The sequence below is a fragment of the Camelina sativa genome, chromosome 1, assembly GCF_000633955.1.
Source record: "Camelina sativa cultivar DH55 chromosome 1, Cs, whole genome shotgun sequence".
Lineage (NCBI taxonomy): Eukaryota > Viridiplantae > Streptophyta > Magnoliopsida > Brassicales > Brassicaceae > Camelina > Camelina sativa.
Window position 1 is genome coordinate 18453340 of NC_025685.1, and position 22003 is coordinate 18475342.

The window sequence follows — 22003 nt, forward strand, 5'->3', positions numbered from 1 at the left end:
GACAGACACGTTTCGGACCTTTGACGGAGATATACAGATACTTGAATCTACAACTTTTGAAGCCAAGGTTTCTCCTTTAACAAACTGAGTAGTTGCACCAGAATCACTTCCATGGTAACCCAAACCCCATCTGACATTACATGTTCTACCAGTTGTCAGAATCTTGTCAAGATCCTTTGTTCCTCTGCTCAACATCTTGATGCTTCTTAACTGATCTTCTAAAAGTTTTTCTAAATCATAAGACTTTACTTTCTCCAGAGCTAGATCTTCTTCCAGATTTGAAATTTTGCTTAACAAATTATTCTTCTCTATGACAAGCCTCTGATTTTCCTTCTCCCTTTGTATTAGATCTTTCCTTAGAGTGTTGATTTGATTATTCAGCAACAATTTAAGTTCTTCTTCTGCTGGCTCAGAGTCCTGATCCGTACAACAAATTGTTCCATTATCAGACTTCAGTTCCAACTTATCAACAGCAAGTTTCGTTGAGCAACAAAGTGCAACAAACTTTGACTTGTATGTTTGAGGCTTTTGTGTGTTTTTATTCCTTTTTGGCGAATGCAGACTCTTGAACCCTTTCTTCCTCACTGAAGGACAATCTGATTTAAAATGACCACAGCCCTGACAACCATGACACTGAACCTTATTCCTTTTCTGTTCTCCTATAATCTTCAAACTCTTGCGTCCTTTATGCACCACAAACTCTTAAGTTCTCCTGTTTTACTAGCCATTGTGTTCTCTTCACTATCACAGACTGAGAAAACATCAATTCCTTGTGTGTTCTTACCTACATCAGACGATAAGTATTGCAATTCCTTGTGTGTTCTTACCTACATCAGACGATAAGTATTGCAACTCATAGTTTAGCAATCTACTTGTTACCTCCTGAAAAGACATATTGTCTATATCAAGAGCAACATCCATCACAATTTTCACAGGATGATATCTATGAGCTAAACCCCTCCACAGTTTCTTGACCAACTTCCTGTTTTTGTAATTCTTTCCAAGAGCTCTAGCTTCATTCGCAATAGCATAAATTCTACCACTAAAAGCAGTAATGTTCTCGAACTCATACATCCTTAGGTTCTCAAACTCAGAAGCAAGAATATCTAACCTTGTGCGTTTCACACTTATTGTACCTTCAAAGATAGTTTGCAGAATCTCCCAAGCCTCTTTAGCAAATGTACAACCTTGAATCAATGAGAACTGATCCTTGCGAACGCCACCAAATATTGCTGAAAGTGCCAGAGAATTCAATCTGGACAAAGCTTTGTCAGATTTTGACCACTCTGTGTTGGGTTTTGGAACAACCACCTGATTTCCGTCAGAATCAACAGCAGTCTGTTTTGGCGACTCTCATCCAAGTTCGACTGCTGTCCATGCATCTTCATGAATTCCTTTAATTCTATGCATCATACACACCTTCCACATCCCATAATAATCTAGATCTAACACCAATAAGTCTTTTGCCATGAATAACATCGATTGTGCCTCCATGTTCTTCTTCTCAAGATCTTCACCCGTTTGTTGAGTCAGACTCTGTACAGATGCCCGCTCTGATACCACTTGTTAGTGTAGAAGAGACAAGAGACACACAATTTTTAACGAGGTTCAGCAAATGCTTACGTCCTCAAACTTTGTTGGTAATACTTCTTGAGCACAGTTACAGTTAGTGCTCAATATTGGACTTACACAAACCTAAGATATTTTCTTAGCTTGTTCCCAATCTATTCCCAACCCACTAAGAGATCCCTAAGATCAACAACACTGATCTACACCCAGGACTCTCACTTAGAAACAAAAACCCTCACCCTTTTCCCCCAAAGAGGCCAAAAGGCTTACAAGGTTTTTCCTCTCTTTTTCACGTTCTAAAGAGATAAGTTTTTAAGTCCTAGACCCTCTATATTTAAGGGATTTTGTGCCTCTCCCAAGGCTAACAACTTTCCTAAAATCAAGAAGAAATATTTCATTTAAATTTATCCTTTGGTAAACGAATATTTCTTTTTTCCATTAAATTTTCTAAATATCTTCAAGCTTCCTTTTTCTTCGTGCTTTACCTCCAAGTAATATCCCAAAACGTTCCTTAAGTATATCTTCATAAATCTTCAAAACCAAGACATACAAACAAAATCAACAGGTCTTTGATGCTCTTTTATCAGACAGGCGCTTGTGCATACATCAGACGCCTGTGCCGAGACAGAAGCTTGTGCACCCATATTTTGTACAGCTTCCTGAACTTCATCTTCAACTTGAGCTTGCCCACATACACTTACACAACTAGCTGATCACTTTTTTGTTATCCAGAACCGCATTTCAAGGATGGTACTTGGTGTGGGTAAGAGAGATTTCAGAACCTTCTACTTTCGCAGGACAGAGTTTGTTGCAGCGATCCAGACTCTTGAGGAGAAATCATATGAGTTGTGGCATCATCACATGGGACATCCGCCTGCTCAAGTTTTTCGTTCTCTTAAACTTTTTTCTGTTTTTGGTCCTTCCAATATTTTGAATAAAGGCGTGCGATGTTTGTCTTTGCGCTAAGCAAACACGAGCTCCATTTTCATCTAGTATTAACAAAACTACAAGAGTTTTTGAGTTAATTCACTCCAAACTATGGAGAATGAAGAATTTTTTTATCTCTCGTAATGTCGTTTTCTATGAAGATTAGTTTCCATTTGCACAATTCTCATTCACATTTTTCTCTAACAATTACTCACGAAGAAGATGAAGTTTTATAGGTTTCATTTGGTTTGAGTCCAATAACATATATCGAGGACAATTCCACTAACGACAATATACCATCTCCAAGCCCACTAGATCCATCACCTCCATTAAGACCACTACTTGACAACAAGCCTTTATCGTCCTCACAGACAATAGATTCCTACTTGTCTCCGTCAACACCCACTGTTCCCTCCGTTTCACCGGCTATCTCATCTGAATCTCACTATTCCAACTACGATTCTTCCTCGTCATCCCTCTCGTTGTCATCTCCGATTTTGTCTCTATTTGTCTCACCTCAGTCTTTACCGTTTGCTCTTCCACCATCACCAGAGGAGGTTGGTCGAGGACAGAGAGTGAAGCAACCTTCAATTAAGCTTAAAGATTACATTTTTAACACGACAAAAATCAAGTTGTTAACAAAATCTTGTACACCACTCTACCCAATCGCAAATTATGTCTCTTGTACTCGTTTTTCAGAGACACATCGAGCATATCATGTAGTAGTCACTACCAATTTTGAACCAAAGTCTTTAAAAACAGAGTTTTCAAATAAGTGTTAGAGGACTGCTACGGGCTCTGTAGTTAGTGTTCTTGAAGAAAATGCCACTTAGATGCTCGAGGATTTACGACTGGTAAAACAGACTATTCGTAGCAAGTGGATCTACAAAATCAAGTACAATTCTGATGGCACAATTGAATGTTACAAAGTCCGGTTGGTGGCTGTTGGTAATAAGCAGATTGAAGATGAAGATCATGGTGATACTTTCGCTTTGGTTTCAAAAATGGGAGTTGTACGTCTATTTCTTAAAGTTGCTGCTGGGAATGCTTGGTCTGTTGGACATAACACCTTTCTTCACAATGTTCTCACTGAAGATGTGTATATGAAACCTCCTACTGGTTTTTATCCGAAAGATGAGAAAAAAGTATGTCGGTTAAGAAACTCTATTTATGGTTTACTACCACCCATTGCGTGATTTCAATTGTGGGAAATGTGAGTGTGATCTAGGGACTCTTCAGGAACAGGATCGTGAATGTGAAAAAGTTCATGAACTTCTTTTGGTCTTGATGATATTTATCATATTGTGCGGTCTACTTTGATCTCTCGTACACCTCTTCATCCCTTGGAGGAGGTGTACAATGTTGTTCGCCAAGAAGAAGATCTCAAAACCATCGTTTGTCTCAAAGAAGCTACGCCGGAGTTTACAGCTCATGCGGTGAAAGTCAAGCCTCATGTAAGTCCTAATCGCAACAATGCTTATGACATTACCACTATTTGTAAGCATTGCCAACGCTCTAGTCATGCTTATGACAGTTTTTTTACTGTCCCAAATGGTGGGGCACCGACCACAAAGCAAGACTGTGTCTAGTCTTGGTAGAGGAGGTGCATCTTTAGGTCGTAGGCGTAATGTTAATAATGCCAATGTTGTTCACGTTCCTCCTACACCATACCAAAAACAAGTAAAGTACACATTCACGGATGCAGATCGCAATGGCGTGAGTGGTCTTAACGATACTCAGTGACACATGTTGATGAATCTCTTGAATGGAGGAGCAAGCACGAGCAATGAAAAACGATCGGGTAAGTCCTCTGATTCTTCTTGGATTTTGGGTAAAGGTGAGTCTTATCACTTAGCAGGCAACTTTGAGCTCCTGAAAAGTGTTAGAGATATGCATCCAGTAGTTGTGTATCTTAGTTGATGGTAGAGAAAGGGTTTCCATGAAAGAAGGCACCGTTGTTTTGAGGTCTTATCTGGTTTTGAAATCAGTATATTTCGTTGAAGAGCTAACTATTGATCTTATTGCAGTAGGACAGCTAATGGATGAGAATTGTTGTGTGGTTCAACTTGTTAGTGTAGAAGAGACAAGAGACACACAATTATTAACGAGGTTCAGCAAATGCCTACGTCCTCAAACTTTGTTGGTAATACTTCTTGAGCACAATTACAGTTAATGCTTAATATTCGACTTACACAAACCTAAGATCTTTTCTTAGCTTGTTCCCAATCTATTCCCAACCCCCTAAGAGATCCCTAAGATCAACAACATTGATACACCCAGGACTCTCACTTAGAAACAAAAACCCTCACCCTTTTCCCCCAAAGATGCCAAAAGGCTTACAAGGTTTTTCCTCTCTTTTTCACGTTCTGAAGAGATAAGTTTCTAAGTCCTAGACCCTCTATATTTAAGGGATTTCGCGCCTCTCCCAAGACTAACAACTTTCCTAAAATCAAGAGGAAATATTCCATTTAACTTTATTCTTTGTTAAACGAATATTTCCTTTTTCTATTAAATTTTCTAAATATCTTCAAGCTTCCTTTTTCTTCGTGCTTTACCTCCAAGTAATATCCCAAAACGTGCCTTAAGTATATCTTCATAAATCTTCAAAACCAAGACATACAAACAAAATCAACAAGCCTCTGATGCTCTTTTATCAGACAGACGCTTGTGCATACATCAGACGCCTGTGCCGAGACAGAAGCTTGTGCAGACATATTTTGTACAGCTTCCTGAACTTCATCTTCAACTTGAGCTTGCCCACATACACTTACACAACTAGCTGATCACTTTTTTGTTATACAAAACCGCATTTCAAGGATGGTACTCGGTGTGGGTAAAAGAGATTTCAGAACCTTCTACTTTCACAGGACAGAGTTTGTTGCGGCGATCCAGACTCTTGAGGAGAAATCATATGAGTTGTGGCATCATCACATGGGACATCCGCCTGCTCAAGTTTTTGGTTGGGAGGCACCAAGATGTTGATTTTCGAAGCTCTCACTGACTCTATGTGACTATGGGTATCATCAAAATCATGGTGATTATTCCTTACTCACGGTTGATAGAAATGGAATTTGAAAATGAGACTGCTCATCTATGTTGATGACATGATTCTTACTATCAACAAAAACAGAGCCTTGGAGCTATTCAAGTCTTACCTATCTTCATGCTTCAAGAAGAAAGATCTCGGCACATTGAGATATTTTCTTGGCTTGAAAACTCTCGAAACAGAAGCGGGTTCTACCTCAGTCAACGCAAGTATACGCGTGATATTCTCACAGAAAATGGGCTATTGGCTGTTAAATCAGCTTCATTTCCATTGGAGCAAGATCACCCGCTGGCTCTCTCTACCTCTACTATACTACCTGATCTAACACCATATCGACGTCTGATTTGTCACATCATTTATTTGGCATTTTCTGTTCATACTTTGGCACAATTTATGAAAGCACCTCATGGAGATCATTGGGAGGTCGCTCTTCATGTTGTTCGCTATCTCAAAAGCATTGTTGGTCATGGTATTCTTTTGAGTTCTGTGAATGATTTTCATATCAATGGCTAGTGTGACTCAGACTACTCGCGATGTCCTATTACTCGACGATCTGTCACCGGCTACTTTGTTCAGTTGGGGCAACTCGTATCTCGTGGTAGAAAAATTAAAGAAATAGGACACCGTCAGTAAATCTTTGGAGGGAGATGAATATCGAGCAATGTCTCATATCCGGGAAGAACTTCTCTGGATCAAGAATGTTTTGCAATCATTAGGTGTCTCTCATGATCAGCCATATACATCAGTACAAATCCAGTCGTTCATCAACGTACAAAACAATGATTGTCATGCCATTCGTGATGAGATACAAAAAGGTATTATATCTCCTCATCATGTTCATCGTCTAAACAACTCGTAGATATCTTCACAAAACCGTTGGGTCGATATGCTTATGACGACTTCCAGAACAAAGCGATTTTAGTGCAAATATGTCTGAGCAACTCGTAGATATCTCCTCATCATCGTCTGAGCAACTCGTAGATATCTCCTTTTCATGTCTTATCCTCTTTTGTTCCAAGTTTAGTGCAAACAACAAAGCGATTTGGAAAAGCTTCGATATGATGAAACATGTAGAGATTGTGATCCCTGAGATGCCTCCAAGCATGCCATTGAGTAATCCTCCAACTCCCTAAAAAATATTTATTCAAATATTCATGAGATGATTAAAGATCAATACAATAAAACTAGAATGTTTCTCACCAGAGCAAGACACCTCAACTATTTAGTTGAAGGAGAAGTTGACACATAAGTTAAAATATATAACCAATAAAATTATAACATTAATACACATCAGTTTTTTGTTTGCCTACATGGACACATCATTGTCTCAATGTTAAAATTGATTTCTTCTATTTCCAATATCCATATCTCACCCTCTCTTTAGTGTGGTGATTCTGATGGTCCCAAGGTTCAGCACTTGTATGCCTGCAATGTTTGATCCTAATTTTGGGGTTTTTCAAGAATAACCAGAGTTAGTCTTTGATTTTATCTTGTCACCATTTTCTTACTCATCTTCACAAATCTCCACCTGAGAAAAAGATGATCAAAGCCAAAGAGCACACACATTCAGATAGATAATACCTTGAAAATCAATCCTCTGTTTGATTCCAAACAAAAATTTACACGTTTCAGAGTAACGTCACGGTAAAAACCCTTTGGCTATAAGGTTCTTGTTTCACCACAAAGAGGACACAAAACTCCACCTTGGTTTGAACATACAAAACTCCACCTTGGTTTGAGAATCTGAATAAGAGCAGCACTGAAGAACCTTTTAACACCTGTTCAAAAACATGCAACTTCAAAGTCTCTGCATAAATTACAAAATGCATGCAAACCAAATACTCAGCAAACTGATCCATACACAAGACTATAATCACCAACACATGATATTTATGTATCTTATGCAGATGCAAAGAGAGATTGTATAAATCCAAAGTCTCACTAACACATATTGTACCTGTATTTTTATTGATACTTTGATTTTTGGCCTCAGGATGGCGAAGAACACTGCAAATATCACACACAAACATATGCTCATCATTATCATATGTACAGATTGCACATCGCCATGAAAATTCAACAAAAAAAACCCAACATGACTCTCGCACAATTCAAACAAACCAGCCTAAGACTGTACCTCTGTTCAATCACAACCTAGCTACTTTCTTCCAAGAACTACATTACATTTGGTTACCTTATCTACATCTTGTAGAACAGGCGTAATCAAGTCACCATTAACAACAACAAACACAGCAATGTTAATGTTACTATTGTAACTAAAACTCTTCCCATCTTTGCAGCTTGCATTCACCACAGGATGTTGAGCAATGATTTAAGCATTTGCTTCATACATAACAATGTGCGTCTATGTTTCATTCAGTTCAATCCCACCTTCTCGTATAGTGCATCAAGAGAATCAGTGTTCACAGGGTAACCAACACGGAAGGTATGAACAGAGACTCTCAATCATATTCTTCAATATTGCAGATTGAATCAGGCAATAAAGTAGGCAAATTGGTGGTCGTGGTAGCTTTTCCCTCTGCCGCCGCAGCAGGAGGAGGAGGTGGTGGTGCCATGGAGGATTTGGGCGGAGCAATTCCAGCCACCGCAGCATAAGGCGTCGCTATGGTCTTCCTCGGACAATCTACGAACGTCGTCACCGAAGTTTTTGAGTGATCGTCGGAGCAGGAATTGGTGATGACGATGGACAAAGATTGATCAGCTTGGAGAAGTGGAGAGAGAACAGAAGGAAGCGAAGAAGGAAAAAAAACAATCACAGACACTTGATCAAAAAAAAAAGCTAAATTAAGCTACGATCACAACAAAATTTTAGCTGATATAATTAAAAATAAACTGTTTTAATCAATACAATCCTTAACACTTTTTTTAGCACCACCGTTGGACATGACCTTATAGCCCTGTGTATGCTTAAGTTTTTTTGTTGCAGGCTTGTTAGTGGTACAAGATTGATCTTCGTAATGGCACCACTAACGGTTTTGATTAACATCAAAACCTCTGTTTCAATTGCAGTATTCTTAATCGCAAAGACAACTGTACATGGAAAACAAAGAAATTTTTTCTTAATCGCAATTATGTTTTTTTACATTATTACATTACCTACACAATTTGTTTTAGCTCATCTACCAATAGTATGTAGCACAATCACTAAAATACATCGAAGTTGCTAAAATAGATTTTAAAAAAACATGTAACTCACAAGAAGTCACTTATTCAATAAAAAATGCAAACAAAGTCAATGTTATCAAAGCCTGCATGCTAATGACTCATTTAACAAGTTAATCAACAAGTAAAATCTAAAAACAAATACCATTTAACATTTATCATTTCCTTTATAACTTATAAAATCTTAAAATAGATAGCCAGTTAAATTTAAATAATACAGTTAAGCATTTCATGTTCAGTAAAAATCCTTCTATGTTCCACATCATGTTTATCATTAGTTAATAATATTCATTTGTGATATTAACAAGTTATGATTAGTTAAGTTATTCATTTCTTTTGTTTATTTTTGTCAACGCTTTGATATTCTAAATTTGAGAACAAACCATACAATTGCTTCTCGACCAAAAAGAAAGAAAAAAACCATACAATTGCTTAATTTACAGTTCATTCTAAGAATGAGCTACGTTAATCTCTCAAGCCTGTGTGGAGGATAAACATTAGTTATTGGATTTTTGGAGCAACATACATAAACTTTACATATTATCAAACAAAAATTATCATATGTCTATCTTATTGCATGCATTTACTACGAATGTAGATGTGATTTCTTCTACGGTGATGATTACAGTGTTTGAATTTTCGTTAAGCCAATTATACAATTAAATTTATCCGACTTAAAATGTAAACGCATAACAAATACTATGAAGTTACAAACCATTGCAGTTTTTTTTCAATACATTTCTATATTTTTCATTGTGTAAATCATAATTTTTATGATTAATATAATTTCATAAAATTAAAAATCATATATTTAACATCAAATATATTTAAAATGTATTAAAAATATCCTGCGGCATGGCGCGGGTCTAATCTAGTATAGTTAATAAATAGTAAAAAAAGTATGTTTACTAAAAAGTGACTTGATTAAATTGATGCTAGACTAACCAGCCAGCAAGTACCACGGCTAACAACTCATGGTGGGATCAGTGTCGCGCTTCCGTATCTTGCGGATGCGTAGAACAAACCAGTCGACTACAATACTAGTATAAAACTTATCACTCCATAATTTTGAACATATAAGCTGATTATATATTATTTTTCTTGGTATTTAATATCAATTTCATACTCTTTCTGTTTTACAAAAAGTGTCATTTTGATATATTTCACACAAATTAAGAAAACATTAAAATATACATAAATGTCATTATTTAATAAATATTTAATGAGTTAATTTAATCGTAGATTAAAGGTAAAATTAGGAAATCTAATATAAAATATTTATTAAAATATCAAATAATGCATCCGAAATATAAAATTACACTTTTTGTGAAACAAAAAAATAAATTCTAAAATGACATTCATTGTAAAACAGAGTGACCGCAGACGCAGCCATCATCGCAAACGAATCAGTTACGTTGAAAGTTGGGCTTCCCCATTGAAACGGATATGGTATGTATATCCTATTATTAACATAAAGATAAAAAAAAATTAAAAAACATAAAGATAAAAATTTGAATAACAAAGTAGGGAAGTCACCAAAAACTACAATTTAAATAGATGAACTGACCAAGGAGTGTTGGTTATGAGACCAGTACGATCTGTACGACAACTGGTTTGAGTAGTCTGGTGTTTTTTGATATTGGCATCACAGGGATTCTCATACAACATTGATAGAGCCAACTTCAGGAAACATGGAATAAGTTTGGCTTTCATGGCTGCAATGAAAGGATACAAGATTATAATAACAATGCCTTCTTACACAAGCTTGGAAAGGAGAGTGACGATGAGATCCTTTAGTGCAGACTGCAGAGCTTATCCTTACTGATCCAACCAAAGGAATGGGTGGAGCTGTTAAGAAAGCTAATCAAATCCGTGAGACCACTCCCATTACTTTTATGTTGCAACTGTTTAACAATCCAGCAAACCCCAACAACTCAGGTTCTTTAGAGTTACAGAAAATTAGAAGTATAATGATTATATATATATATATATAAATAAATATAAATATTTATATATATATATATATATATAAATTGCATATCACATGAATATATGATGGTTGGAACATTGGTGTACGTTCACTATGATACAACTGGTCCTGAGGTTTGGGAAGACCAAAAAATTGCGACACAGCTCACAAAATAAAGAACGAGTGATTGTATGATGCTTGTTATCGAGATAGTGAACTTTGATTTAAAGTACTTTTAGTCTTCATTGTTTTTTTTTAATAATAAAAGCCTATGGCATGAACTATCCTTTTAAGACGACTACCATAGACTTAGTAAAGCCTATTGTTTACTTTCTCTCACATCCATCGCATCTTCTTGTAGCTCCCATTCTCTCATTATAGAAGAACTCATTCAATGGTTGCTTCAGTTTTAAATGATCATTACTTAGCTTGTGTTGTAAGCTAATAATGATCATTACTAAAAAAAATTTAGTAATAATCGAACAAACTAGTAAAGTTCAGAAAAAAAATTGAATATAACACACTCTAAAGTTCTAAGTAATAAAGAAAGAAGAAAGAGTTGAAAAAAAAAAAAAGAAGAAAGAAAACATTCAAAAAGGCAAAAGCATAGAAGAAAATATTTTGTGAAAGTTTTAATGAGAAGGGAAGAATTTGTTGAGGCTGCAAGGCAGACCATAAAACTCATCGTTTCGCACATCCAGATTGTATAGTCGGTACTTTTCCCACCACTTCAACCCGCAATCTTTCTTGGCTTCATCAGTCTCACGAGACAATGTGCAGTCAAGTACTATCGCTATAATTGCTGCAACTGTTATATGCGACATGAATATCACTCTTATCACATCTTCCAACTGTTTTGTATTCACATAAAAAAAATTCCCATTGTGATAAAGTTACAAAGAAAGCATTTGTGAGTTTAAAAATGTGTCTTAAATTTTATAAGAAGATGATGTACTTACCCAATTCGAGCGATGGTCAGACCGCCAACCTCCATTGTAATATTCTCTGAAATATTGAGGGACTGAAATAGCCATGAAAAAAGAAAATCCCAAAATGAATTTGGTATTGAAGCTATTGAGGTTGCAGAATTGTAGAAAGCTAAGTCCCGCAGAACCTGCAATCAATTGAATTTTTTTTTTTTTTTTTTAGTAATAAATAACAGCATATATGAATTAAAAAAAGGAATCTGAAACATGATAAAAACTACAAGTGTGATGTGATGAAAAGACATACACACAAAACACAAGACGATGCAGTAAAGAGATGCCATGATTGGTAATGGTATGGACGCGAAAAAAGCTCCAAACTTTCCTGCATTTTGATCAAAATAAATAAGTTACAAAACCAGTAAAAAATATGCAAAAAGGTCATATTAGTTTATTATAAATTATAATATGCAAATTTTGGTTATAGCAAAAATTACCAAAGATGGAGAAAAAAAGCATGAAGGTAGCTGATATTTGTATCACTCTGCGACTCCCAATCTTAGTCATCGCCAAAAGTCCAACATTTTCTATGGACATGAAGTTACACTCAATAACCCATACATACTAGAACAAAAAAAAATGAAAAAAAAATAATAATAATGATAAGAAGAACAAATGTAAGTTAGGGATGAATTTGGTTACGATGATGTTGTGATCCCTGTGATGCCTCCAAGCATGCCATTGAGTAATACTCCAACTCCCTACAAAATATTTATTCAAAATTGTTCAGGAGATGATTAAATATATAGTTAATAAAGGGTAAAAAAAGTATGTTTACTAAAAAGTGACTTGATTAAATTGATGCTAGACTAACCAGCCAGCCAGTACCACGGCTAACAACTGATGGTGGGATCGGTGTCGCACTTCCATATCTTGCGGATGCGTAGAACAAACCTGTCGACTACAATACTAGAATAAAACTTATCACTCCTTAATTTTAAACATATAAGTTGGATTATATATTATTTTCCTTGATATTTAATATCAATTTCAGATATAAGAAGAAAGTTTGACCTCAAATAGAGTGACCAAAGACGCAGCCATCATCGCAAACGAATCAGTTAGGTTGAAAGTTGGGCTTCCCCATTGAAACGGATATGGTATGTATATCCTATTGTTAACATAAAGATTTAAAAAAAAAAAATCAACATAAAAATAAAATTTAGATAACAAAATAGGAAAATAGCTAAAAACTATAATTTAAATAGTACAACTGACCAAGGAGTGTTGGTTATGAGACCAGTACGATCTGTACGACAACTGGTTTGAGTAGTGTGAGGTTTGTGGTCATAGACACCACTCGATGTAAGTAGTTGAGCAAACAACCATACCACAGGAATACATAACATCATCCCCTAGCGGTCACATCTGCTTCCATCCCAAAGCATAACCCCTTTCTTCATCTTCATACAACGCGGTAAGTACTGCACCAAAAAAAAAAAAATAGAACACAGTATCTATTAATTGTAAATGCCAAAGCCAAAAACAAAATTCTTAGCAACGATAAATTTTGTAATAATAAAAAGAGTTAATTGTTTTAGGAAAATTCACTCGTAAAATGTAAACACAACCCATATACTCAACTCGCGTCTGGAAACTACTTCTTTAAGATGATCTATAAAATGTATACACTAGTTTATGTATGCATGGATTTATAACAAGAAAAAGGCTTAGACATTTACCTGAGTGATAAAAACAAATAGGATCAACCCAGGAAGTCCTATTTCAACACATCTAGCTAACTGTAAAACGAAAGAATTTTCCATCATAAAATTTACATATATTACAATGTATAACTATTCAATAACATAAATATTACCACTTTAGATGGCTAATAATAATATATATACACATACCAATGGGAAGCCGATATGGTAGAGTCCCAGTCCGGTAAATGCGGCCAAAGGAGCAATGGAGAGTGGGCTTAGAAATCTAATGAACAAACCAAAAATACATTCGAGTTTAATGGTAGAGTCATAATCCTGGTAATGCAAAATAAGGTTATGAAATTTACCTGACAATATTTCTCCATATGCCTAGAAAACAAACAACTACTTGGAAACATCCAGTGATAATCAGAGCCCCTTGTATGCTTCTCATCGTTCTAACAAATCTCTGATTTATTTTATTGTCAAATTTTTTTTTATTAGTACAACATACAATGTAAAATTAATTAATGATAATATTAGTGTTAAGACTTACTTCAAAAGGATCAGTGTAGTAAGTGAACCTCGTGGAAGAAATGATGGAAGTAATTGGTATGATATATGCATAAGAAGCTGCAGCTATCACAGGCAATCGACTTCCAAAAAAGGTCTGGAACAATGTTGTTAGTCCAGAGACAAAAAGTAATGTTTGTATTACTTTAGCCTTTTCTGCCTGGAAAATGTCAAAAAAAATATATAGAAAATTTGTTTGTTCAAAATGTATAGAAACTTGAAAATATATACAGAAATTTTCTTTTTAATGATTTAAAATCACTTGTCTTTACTAAAATATCTAGATTTTGAAATTTATATTATTCGTGTTTTTAATAACGATAATTTTGAAAGACATGCCCGTCTCTAGGGGGTGGCAAGGTAGGCAAAAAACTAGGGTCCAAATTTTTTTTAACTCAACCTCTTAAAGAAAAAGGGTCCAAAAAAATCAAAACTTTTTTTTTGTGTACAAAAGACCTGCAAATTTATTTTGCCTAGGGTCAAAAAATAGTTTGAGACGGGAATATTGAAATCACACACTAAAAGATTACATCGATATACAACAGAAATATTGAAAAATCATACATTTATGATAAGTTAATAAAACAATAAACTTTCACACGGTTTTAACTCGTGATTTTTGTTTGTCTTGAAGAAAGAGTATGACAAAAAAAAAATCGGTAATTAACTATCAACTCTTAAAAAAAAGAGTGAAATACTAAAATACATTTTTGAGAATCATTATGATAAAATTAAAATCTAGAAAAACAGATAATTTCATTTGTGTGATTTTTTCAATAATTTTGTATAGTGTGTTCATAAATTTGCAAATTTTGTCAAAATCAAATCTACAAAATTATTTGAAAACTCACTAAGGTATTGGAATCTGGGAATTCAATTCATTAACGTCTAAATCTAACCAGGAATAAAAAACCCAGAGATTTCTCGACCTCTTGGACAAAACACTAGTCCTAACAACATGGTTTGTCGGAAGACAAGAGGAACTGACATAACAAAGATTTAGTAATTTTTTTAATAATTGTTGAAAAGATGTGTTATAATTTTTAAATTTGCTAAAAAAAAATCCAATATCAAAAAATTATTTGAAAATCATGCACTTACATCACCACCACCCATGAGTGGAACTAATAGACTTGGAATGAGAACTGTGATGCCAAGAATCAACATATAATGCTGGAAACCCAACACTACCGCTTCAACTGGAAACACTAAATGTATTACATTTACACATCCAAATTAGAATATAAAATAGAAATAAAAAGTAAAATAATAACCAAAATTCAAATAAAACAAAACATACACCAAGGAGGAGGACTGTTGACGCAGTATTGAATTTCTGGGAGTTGTTCTTTTACCGGATGGGGTTGCAACTCCTCGGTCCGATTTCCTGCTCCCTTATTTCCACCACTACCGTTGTCGCCACTGCCACCACCACCATTTGCCATGGACGTAACTTTTATTCCTTTATTCAAAGTGAACAACTCAATCAATAAACGGTTCTTCGGTTAACATTTAGTGAAAATATTGTATATACAAATATACCTTCTTTATCAAACTTTTCATTGCATTCTCCTAAGAGGAGATAGAGACGGTGGAGAAAACTTACGTTTACAACAATATCAAAGACGCTTCGTTAGACACGAGTCAAGTGAGAGGTTGTGACTTGTGAGAGACTTTCGAAAAAAAGGAATAATTAGAGAGTGAAGAATAACAAGAAAGTCAAATAGCTACACTTTGAGTGATTAAATGATATTTTGTATAATCAATGTAGTCATCAAATCGTAAATAACGTCAGTTTTTGATATATGAAATTTGAAATAAAAATCTTTTGAGATTAAATTGACCATATATCAAGAGATTCTGTATTCTGAGATTAAAAGTTAAAACGTAATGTTGTTATATAAATGCAATTATAAGCTTTGAACATCAAAATGAACGTGGGGAAATTTGAAAAAAAAAAAAAAAAAAATCTTCTGATTTTCAGCGTTGTGAGGAGTCCAGGAAAGAAGCAGAAAAAAATTAAGTCTATTTCAGTGGACTGATCTTTTTTACGTTTGAAGCTCATCTAGGAGTAAGACAAAAATATTGCGACACAGCTCACAAAATAAAAACGTGTGATTGTATTATGCTTGATTTATATTAATTGAGAAATAAATTATATATTCATGTGAAATTATCCCACGTGCCCATTGACCAATTAAATTTATGATTAAAATTTAAAATTATGATAGTTCTATCATTTTTGTTTGATTTTTTTTTTATTGACTTGAATCATCGTAAAGTTACTAAAATTCTTTAGAAAAGCTTATTTTTATTTCAATTAGATATGAATTTGAGAGAAAAATTATTACTTTTCTTTCTAATATAAAACTTCAATTAACATGCACCCCAACACTGGATTTTTAATTGGAAATAATAACTCTTTAGAATTACAAATCAAAAATTTTATACGGAGTTTTCAGTTTTTTAAAGCTATACATTTTTTTTTGGTCAAACTAATAATATTCATTGAAATGAAGCCTCAAACTCACTCAAAAGAGGAGGAGTTACAGTCCAAATAGAATGGAAATACAAAGAAACAAAGCACTAAGAAGTGCCTACAAAAACTCCAAAAGAAAAGAAACCAGGGATAAATGCAAGATTCAGTTTTATAAAGGAAGATACGCGAGATCGAAACATAACAGTCCCAACGACTCCATGAGAGACTGTATCCAGAGCAACCCGAAGGGTTACAAGCTCCGCAACTAAAAGCAGAGGAAGCTAACAACCGGGAGGAAGATCCTTGCAAAACCAGTGAAGCTTAATCATCCAAACCACTCGCAAGAGGGACATTTGGGAAGAGAAAGAGGTCATTGGTGCCAAGATGAGGAAGACTAGCTCTAAGCAGAGACTAATCTTCCCAAATTACATCGACATAAACAAAGATGTCGATGTTAAAGGTCGGGACAAAGCCCTTAGTAACAAACAATATTAGAACAAATCTAATAGAGACCTCAATACAAGGTAAAATGGAGTCATCATTGAGGTGATCCAGGAGAGTCAAATTGCAGTCCAAGAGCAAACCAAACTCAAAGACAACTTTCCAACAAGGGTCACAGGGCTCACCATCCCATTCAACACAACTAGTTAAGTCTTTCTCTATCTCAGATTTAGAAAGCCAACTAAGTTTAGTAAATGGAAGGCATAGGAGCAAGAAGTCAGAAGCAAACCTTGATGAGACGAGCTCACTTCGGAACTGACAACATGAACTGCACACGGCAGTAAGCCATCGTAAGGAAACGCCATGAGAGCCACTGGCCGTTGACACAAAAGATGGGAGATGAGGATTCGACACAAGCACTACCAAAGATTTCAGAACAAAAATCTGAGGAAGTAGCAGTGAAGAGAGGAGAGCGGCGGTGAGGAGAGGAAGAGTGATGGTGTGGAGAGGAAGAGTGATGGTGTGGAGAGGAAGAGCGACGGTGTGGAGAGTCGCCGGAGCAAATAGGGGATAGGTTTAGACGAAAAAGAGGCTAGCGACGACGGCTGAGAGAGAGATTAGTCGGAGAGCAAGCAAACCTGAGGAGGAGGGTCTGGTGGTCCGGTGGTTTTGGTGGGGTCGGCGGAGACGGAGGCTCTGGTGGCGGGGCTGCAGGAGGCCTCAGGCTGAGGAAAGGAACCGAACACATTGGAATAGGAAGAGAGGAGGTCGAAATCAACAAAGGGGAGATAGTCATCTTAGGGAAAAGCTCGCTGGAACAAAAACGCCACCGGAGGAAGGGAACATTCTATCCAACAACCTAGCATACTTCTATACTTCTATTAAAGATTCCAACATTAATAATATATACCAAGACCAACAACACATAACTGAAATTCTAGATCATCCTCCTCCTTATTGCCATGATTCGATGTCCACACATACCAATACTACAAACAACAATTGAGATACCAATACTACAAACAACAATTAAAATGCATAAATATTATCACAAATATTTAGTGAGGCAATCATCTCATCCACTAGGTTATACATAAGCGAAAATACAAGCATAAGTAATTCAAAAAGAACAACCAAACCACGTAAGCAAAAAAGACACATCCGCAGTCTGCTGAACACTAGTGTCGACCGACACCCTCATCAGTCCATCGTGAAACCACACGATGATATGATCATGATAATATCCAAGAAGATCCTTGAGTCTTGTTCAACACGAACGAAGTTGAAGATCAATTCTTCCAACCAAACAACCATTTGGGATACATTGTTACCCAATCTAGAGCATATCTCGAAGTGGAATCAGTCTAATCAGAGTTCGGATGAAGGAGTTATTCATTTTACAAATCATGTAAACTCATGGCTACGCGATTTATACCTACGAGCATTAAACGGAGGATTCCGACCAAGAAAAAAGGATTCAAGCAATGAACCAAACTGTTCTGAAATCTAGATCCATCCTAGAACCATTGAAAATTGGAATCTCATTCTAATTAGTTCATACTTGAAAGATATGGATATTTCAAGTCAATGGATCTGTCATAGTCCCTGTTTCGCATCTCATCCAAAGATTGTGTTTCACAGACCAACTCAGAGACAATTTTGACACGAAAACACATCGAGGATGTTAATGGATATGTTATGTTTCCAAAAAATTCAGAAAGAGAAGATTTGGCTAACGAAATACAAGGATACTCTTCATTTTCCAAAGGAGGTCAATCTAGTTCTACATTTGAAGAGTTTTAGGTCCAATTGGTTTAGAAGTTTCCAGAACTATGTATGGCAACAAGGAGTTGTTTTTACTAAGCTATAGGTGAAGAAATGATACAGCCCATGTTATTTCTCATCAGAAAATTGGATCAAGGAGTCATATATAATATCAAGGAGGCACTTAAATGGGCTAATTCAAGAGATTATGGGCAATGAGAGCATATGAAAGTCTATTGGAGTTTATGTCTATCACGTATATGCTACTTTGAGCCTAATTTAAGTTCAAGAAAGCCCAAAATAATCACTTTATTTGTGGTCAAAGAGGAGTGATCAAAATAGAGTGATTCTCTTCACCTTGGGAAGGGAAACACTAAGAATTGGGTCTTCATTCAACCATCTATCTTTATTGTCTTTTAGTTTCAAAAATATTTAATATTTGACTTTGTTACCAAGTTTCTTTTCCTTTATAAACTCATGTTAGAGGAATGAAATAATCAACTAACTTATCAAAATCTTTTCTTTGTGAGAGTGATTCTCTTATGTTCTTTGTGAACAAAACTGATTGCTTGGTGTGATTCCAACAATCAAAACCAACTGCTCGGTGTGATTCCAACAGTCAACAAAACCGATCTTCTTGGTGCGATGCTGAGAGATCCGATCTATTTGGTGCGAGGCTGAGAGATCAAATCGGTATATCAAGAGTCTTTCCGCAAATCTTGTGCGACCATTCGTTCCACCATCCTTATTCTTGAGGCTTCATTATCCTTAGAATCAAGGTGTCTCTATCTACCAACTTGAAGGTGCCGATTCCTTGGAAGAATCATATCACACGACTTGGTGTCCTAGCATCAATTTCCGTCGACAGTCATAGTCTCCACAAGCCACAAACTCGTCCATGCCACTCATAGTAGCCAAACCAAGCCATAAACAACCACGAAATCACACAAACACACAAGGGAATCAATCACCATTCAAAGAAACACATTAAACAGATGTCTAATCTATCAGATAAGCCATGGTCATTAAACTTTTTATCCGCCAAACTTGTGTGATATAATTGATTGAATAAATATAAATGAGTTTTTATGATGATGTGCGATAAAGCTGTTTATCCGCCAAACTTGTGTGATATGAGTATATAACTATCTTTTTTGTACAATAGATTGCGTTTGTGTTGTTATTTTATCTATGACATCTCGTTATTAACAAATGAAAACAGAAACTATGCCATATTGCCATCTCGTCTGGTTTGAGAATTCTTAAGATGCGTCTTACACCTTCTTTTGTCACTAAATATTGCCAGATTTGGTATTGGTATTATTCTCACTAAACTGTGCCACGGTCTAATAAATCATACTTACCACAAACTTTAACTAAGTGAAGTTGCACATACCTTAATCCAACTTTACTAAACCAGAGTTACCAATCATTCTTCTAATCCTCATTTCCTATAAACATTTCTCATTACTTTTTTTTTTGTATGGTTGAGGATTTTATAACCATGTTAACTCAAGACTAACAACAAAAGTAGTCGAACTTAATGCTGTTAATTTTCACCCACTATGTAATCGATGCCGTATCTGCAAACATTTAACTTAAATTTCCCATTAAAAGATCTGTCAAGTCACAACTTTTGGTGATTGCCAAAAAAACTCAACAACAAAACACAAAGATCTAAGTAATGGAGGAAGAACTTAAGAGCTTGATCAAGGTATTGGTTATTGCAATCATCTCCATAACTTATTGTTACTATTTACCACCCAAAATCAAATCTGGTATTTGTTAAGCTTTGAACAGTGAAACTAAGGGAATCAAAGCTTTAATCTGAATAGTACTTGAATATTAATTCCAAAGATAGAGTATTGCTCTCAGATTACAAGAAAACTCTCAAAAACCCTTAGAAAGAAGATTACAAAGACAAAGATAATGAAAGTAGAGATCGTAATCCTCGCTCACATCCCTCAGATTCCTCTCTCACCACTTAGCCTCATGTCGGCTATACTCTCATCATAATCATCATGCCCCAAAACTGCTGCCTCTAAACTTTATTTATACTTGGAATTGCTTTTGCTCCAAGCTTAGCTAACCCTTCTCACGTGTGAAGTCTTCATTCAACGGCCAGGTGTATCTTCACACGGTTTGTCAACGTTCTTATCCCCAGTCTTCCTTTTTCTAAAATAGACCCTCTGCAGCTTATCAATACCCCCTCCCTCGAAACGAAGCTTGTCCCCAAGCTTGAATAAAGGAAACTGTGTCACCAGATCGCTAATGTAACCCAGGTGTTTTCATGGGCGGGAAGACCATGCCACTGAATCAGACCCTCCAAATACCCTTCAGCATTGTAGCGAGTGTCTAGCAGCTCTGCTGGCTCGATACTGAAATCCTCGTTCTGAGCAAAGAGATCAGGTAAAGGAGTGACTTCAACGCCATGCCCAAGGGCTGGTTTCAGTTGAGACACGTGAAAAACTGGGTGGATCTTGGCCCCGTCAGGAAGTTGTAAACGGTAAGCAACTTTACCAATGCGTTCTAAAACCTCATAGGGACCAAAGAACTTAGCCGCGAGTTTCTGGCATACTCTCGTCGTAACTGATTGCTGTCTATACGGCCGCAACTTCAAGAAAACCATATCACCCTCTTTAAAAACCACTTCACGGCGATGCTTATCTGCGTTGTTCTTCATAGCCTGTTGTGCCTGTAACAAGTGATCCTTGATTTGACGCAGCATCAAATCCCGTTCCCGGAGTAACCTTTCCAGATCAACATTGGTTGTAGAACGCTCCTCATACTGCAGGAGAGAAGGTGGAGCTCTGCCATAGACTACTTGGAAGGGCGTGGTCTTCAATGATGTGTGAAACGATGTGTTGTACCACAGTTCTGCCCAAGAAAGGAAACGTTGCCATGTCCGTGGGTTGGAAGAAGCCAAGCAACGAAGGTAAGCTTCCAAACAACGATTGAGGACCTCTGATTGACCATCTGTTTCAGGATGGAACGCGGTGCTGTATTTGAGTTTAGTACCTGCCAGTTTGAAGCATTCTGTCCAAAACTTGCTGAGAAAGATCCTGTCCCGGTCAGAGATAATAGACACAGGATACCCGTGGAGACGAATAACCTCTGCAACGAATTTTTGCGCGACATCCGCGGCTGTGAACGGATGTTTGAGACCAATGAAATGGGCAAACTTGCTAAGTCTATCCACCACCACCAATATAACATTGATACCATTCGAGAGAGGAAGACCTTCGATGAAGTCCATTGTTAGATCCTCCCATATTTGATTTGGAACGGGCAATGGCTGTAACAATCCTGCAGGAGACAGGGTAGACGACTTATGAGTCTGACAAACTTGACATTCAGCCACCAGACGCTGAACATCTTTCACCAACCCTGGCCAATGGAAGGATTGTTGGATGCGTTTCA

At 36.2% G+C, this 22003-nt stretch overlaps 2 pseudogenes; one reads left to right on the plus strand and one right to left on the minus strand.

Moving 5' to 3' along the window:
* On the minus strand, positions 11327-15344 carry LOC104709510 (annotated as a pseudogene).
* The window catches only part of LOC109128004, a 13959-nt pseudogene continuing 12223 nt past the window's right edge, over positions 20268-22003 (plus strand).